General features: G+C 43.5%; 1 pseudogene; it reads right to left on the bottom strand.

Annotated features, from left to right (window-relative positions):
- Window positions 1-3,101: 3,101 nt before the first annotated feature.
- Window positions 3,102-4,054, bottom strand: LOC129628137 (olfactory receptor 56A1-like; annotated as a pseudogene).
- Window positions 4,055-5,056: the final 1,002 nt, after the last annotated feature.

Genomic DNA, 5,056 nt, shown 5'->3' with positions numbered 1-5,056 from the left:
CTCTTGTTCTTTGTACACCCCCTTCTAGTACAACTGGACCACAATTAGCAAAGTGACTCTTCACAGACCTTCTCAAGTAAACTGAAAAAAAAAATCTATATCCCTCCATTTTATTTTTTTTCCTCTCAGTTTTATTGAGATATAATTGACATATAGCACTGTATAAGTTGAAGGCACACAGCAATGACTTGACTTACATATACTGTGAAATGATTACTACAAAATTTTAGTTAACATCCAACATCTCATATAGATAGCCAAAAAAATGAAAAACAATTTTTCTTTGCGATGAGAACTTTTAGGATTCGTTTTCTGAGCAGCTTTCAAATACAACACAGAGCAGTATTAACTATAGTCATCACGTTGTACATTGCACCTCCAATACTTATTTATAACTGGAAGTTTGGACATTGATACCCCACCAATTTAAAACTCCTTTAGTTTATGCCACTTCATTCTATCCACTCAAGACAGCACTCAAAGATTTCAACTAAGTACCTTTGCGATGCTATGATTACTTTACAGCTGAGTTGTGTCTGCCTTTCAAGATCAGGCTCTTTGAGTTACCCTGTTCCTCCATTCTCTTTATCTACACGTAGATTCACCCAAAGCCTGTCTTGGTACCACTGTGTCTCGTTCACTGAACCACTTGCACTGGGCTTGACAGTTCTAAGAAACTATGGTCCTCTTAACCTTAATCATCTACAAAAGACTCTTATGAAAATTAAATATTATCATGCATAAAAACTGGAATATTGCAAGCATTCAAAATATTTGAGCTTTTAATTTCATTAATATTACTATAATTATCATATTAGGCAAGAGGTGTTGAAGTTGGCCCTTCTGTCTTCTGAGAAACAGTAGGAGATGATGGTGGAAAATATTATTTGGGCAGCCATGAGATAGAAGTGCTATCAAAGAATTTCTTTTTAAAAAATGACAAATACTGAATCACATCTGTGGCTCTGACTTGAGAAAATGAGAGCCAGGTCTGGGGGTATGAAGAGCACTATCTTGCAGAGATGTCATTTTTCCTTTTAGACTGTTATTAAGTGTGGCTTTCTTTGGAAGAATCTGCCCCTGGAGCCCTTATCAGCATTGACTTGCAGTTATTTTTATCCCCATAGGGTGGAGCAGTGGATCTCCATTCCCGTTACCAGCTTAATATCAAATTCTTTCATGACTTTGAAAGCTACCCCTACAGCATCACGTCACATCTCTTCACCTGTCTGCCCTGTAGGACTTGACTCTGTCTCCAGCCCACCGGGTGGTATCCTATACTGCAGGGACTGTATAATTGTCCTTCACATGGTCCTAAGTTTTCAGACTCAAACATTTGGAGCTGTGCCAGTAATTACCTCTTGTCACTCAGAGCTACACCCTCCCATCCAAACATCTTGTGATGCTGGGGCTTAGACTCAAGGACTCTGGGTCAGCTGGATCCCTCTCAGTTTTTACCTACAGAGAGCAACACACAAAGACTGGACGGTGGAGGCGGTGGGGGGTGAGGTGGGATACTTTTTCCTTCCCCTTTCATCAGTATCCCTCAGCAATGACTCTTCATTCTGGCATTGAAATTGGTTTTAGCTTCCAGGATTGGTTGGTTGGTTGCTTTGGATTTTGTTTGGGTTAGAGTTTCAGAATTCCCAGAATCAAGTCAGCCTCTCTAAACTTCCTCAGAGATACCAGCATCAGGATAGAATCCTTGCTCAGAGGTCTCTGTCCCAGCTCTAAGGGCACCTCCACGGAGCCCTTGTGACACCAGTAACCAGTCAGAGGCTGCTCCCCTCCTCAGAGCTGTGAAACCCAGTTCAGCAAGCCCACCGCCAACCTGCTGGCTCCTAATGACCCAACAATTCCCAAGTATAAGGTTCTTCCCTCAGGTACTATCCCTGTGTTACTCCAGCATCCTCTCCCTCTTTTTTCCTTTTTTTTTTTTTTTTAATTTTCATGTGTCCAATACTTCTTTAATCAAGTGCTTACTTTAAATTCTCTAAAAGTAATCTGTGAGATTTATTTTCTCCTGAATGGATCCACTTTTATCCACAAATGTGACACTTCGCTCTGTCTTTTCACCTTCAACTAGAGCTATTGAGATTAATCAACAAATAAGACCTGCCTTTCAATTCACTGCATGTGCCACTTAAACCCATGGGGACGTGGCCAACTTACTGTCCTGATTCCCTAATTTCTTACTCCGTTGGTATCCACTCTCCCCCCACCTCAAACTGTTTCCTCATTCTCTAGACTCCCTGAGGACAGTGAGGCTGTTGAGGATATAGTAAGAGGTTGCTGCTGCTGCTAAGTCGCTTCAGTCATGTCCGACTCTGTGCAACCCCATAAGTGGCAGCCCACCAGGCTCCCCCGTCCCAGGGATTCTCCAGGCAAGAACACTGGAGTGGGTTGCCATTTCCTTCTCCAATGCATGAAAGTGAAAAGTGAAAGTGAAGTCGCTCAGTCGTGCCCGACTCTTAGCGACCCCATGGACTACAGCCCACCAGGCTCCTCCATCCATGGGATTTTCCAGGCAAGAGTACTGGAGTGGGGTGCCATTGCCTTCTCCAAGTAAAAGGTTAGCACTGATTTATTATTTTTATGAGTGCTCTTTTCCTGTGGTCCTGCAGGTTCTTTGTCACGGGGCTCTGTCTTCTCTGAGAACTCGTCCCTCTCAAAATAGGAGATACAGGCAGGAAATACCCATGGACATCCAGAAGGACAAAACACAGGCAAAGGAAAGTAGGGTGGGACATTTCTGTAGAAAGACACCAGGCTCTAGAGCCTGGATTTTAATCTCTGCTCTGTCATATATCTGCCATATATATATCTCCAGTAGTTTTTTCTCTTAAAATCATGTTTTTTCTACTATGTAAAATGGAAGTAGTAGTAGCTACATGAATGTTGTGAAGATTAAACTGTTTCACTGTAACTGCCCAGGACCAAAGCAGTTGCCCAAGAAAAATGAGTTTCTTCCTCCTGCCTACCCTCTCCTGAACCAGGCAAGAACAAAGGAAGAAACCAGGGTCAGGCTTTTCTCTAGCTCATTTCTGGGGAAAATCACTGAGAAGGAAAGGCAGATAGAATTCTAAATCTGTTTTACAAATTCACATCCCTCTCTGCAGCAGTTTCTGAATTCCTTGCTTGATCTCTTTAGTCCAAACCCCATATACAATAGGGTTCAAAGCAGGGGGTATGAGGTGATGAAGGATATTGAGCAGGATCAGGATGTCCATAGGGACCCTCTTTCTGGCCACATTTGTCAACACAACCAGAAGGATGGTGCTGAAAAAGAGAATGAGGATGAAGTGAGAGCCACACATGCTCAGAGCTTTGACTGCAGCTCCCTCGGCCTTGAACTTGAACACTTAAGATGTTCAAGGAGCTCTTAAGATGAAGATGTAGAAGATGAAAATGAGGATGAAACCTGAGCCTAGTAAGGTCCAACCAGCCACAAACTTGTAGATTGTGTTCAGGGTGAAATTGTCACAGGAAATCCTGGACACAGACAGGTTGGCACAAATGCAGTTCTCAATGACATTTTCCCCACAATAATAAAGCCTGGAAGCAAGAACGGGAATGGGTAGGGTGAGAAGGGCATTTACAACAATGAAGGTACTAGCTTGGCCACAACATGGTTAGTGAAGATGGATGGGTACCTCAGTGGGTGTCAGATGGCCACATGGCGGTCATAGGCCATGACCAAAAATGCACAGGACTCCATGGGGAGGAAGCTGTTCATGATGAACATCTGGAGGAAGCAGGCTGAGAAGCTGATGGACCTGAGGTCAAACCAGAAGATGGCCAGGACTCTGGGGATGACAGTGAGGCAGAGCACCATGTCCAGCAGGGAGAGGAGGCTGAGCAAACAGTACATGGGTTTATGCAGAGAGACCCCCAGCGGGATGGTGATCAGGAGGGTGGCACTGGCCCCCAGGACCAGAAGAAAGAGGAGACTGAGGGGCAGGGACAGCCAGTGCTGCCAGCTCTGGTAGTTAGGGAAGCAGATGAGGAGGAATTCAGAGACTGAAGGAGTGAAGTAGTTGCTGAGTGAGGTCATCCAGTGAATCCTGAGCTGAAAAGTCTTGTCTTGACTATTTGCTTGGTCAGATAAAAAAAGGTAATTTTGTTTAATTGATTTCAAAAGTATAGCTCTCACTATGTAGGTTGCTAATGATATAAAGAAGAAGGAAAATTCCAGGCAATATCCTAAAGATAGAGTGGTGGGACTTGACAATTAACATTGCTGCCGCTAAGTCACTTCAGTCACATCCGACTCCATGCGACCCCATAGACGGCAGCCACCAGGCTCCTCTGTCCCTGGGATTCTCCAGGCAAGAATACTGGAGTGGGTTGCCATTTCCTTCTCCAGATAATTAATGCTACAGTCTATGAAAGAGAAAAAAAGAATCAGTATAAACACTAAGATTTGAAAAGAGAATGATAGGTAGTAACCTCACAACATTAAAAATGTGCAACAAATTTAGTCAGTGAGGTACCAGTTTAAGAAAAGCAAAATGATAATAGGATAAAGGAGAAGTTTCTTTCTCCATGAAAATTTTAAGGAGCATAGGATCAACTTGTCAGCTAAGCAAAAGTCTAATAATATGAGAATATGAACGGTCATTAAATTTTATTGAAAAGGTGTCATCAGTGACCTGGATATGGGTAATTCATTGGACTGGTGGCAATAGAAACCAGAATGAAAGGAGCTGAAGATTCAGTAAGTGAGAAAGTATAGCTAGAGAAGGCTGACTACATAGCTAAAAGGCTCATTCAAGCTTGCAGTTAAGGGAAAAGGCTAGACAAGAATGAAACATATTGTTCAGTTCAGTTCAGTTCAGTAGCTCAGTCGTGTCCGACTCTTTGCAACCCCATGAATCGCAGCACGCCAGGCCTCCCTGTCCACTACCAACTCCAGGAGTTCACTCAGACTCACGTCCATTGAGTCAGTGATGCCATCCAGCCATCTCATCCTCTGTCGTCCCCTTCTCCTCCTGCCCCCAATCCCTCCCAAAATCAGAGTCTTTTCCAGTGAGTCAACTCTTCACATGAGTGGCCA

Source organism: Bubalus kerabau, chromosome 15, assembly GCF_029407905.1.
Source record: "Bubalus kerabau isolate K-KA32 ecotype Philippines breed swamp buffalo chromosome 15, PCC_UOA_SB_1v2, whole genome shotgun sequence".
Taxonomy (NCBI): domain Eukaryota; kingdom Metazoa; phylum Chordata; class Mammalia; order Artiodactyla; family Bovidae; genus Bubalus; species Bubalus kerabau.
This window is presented reverse-complemented; position numbering and strand designations above follow the sequence as displayed.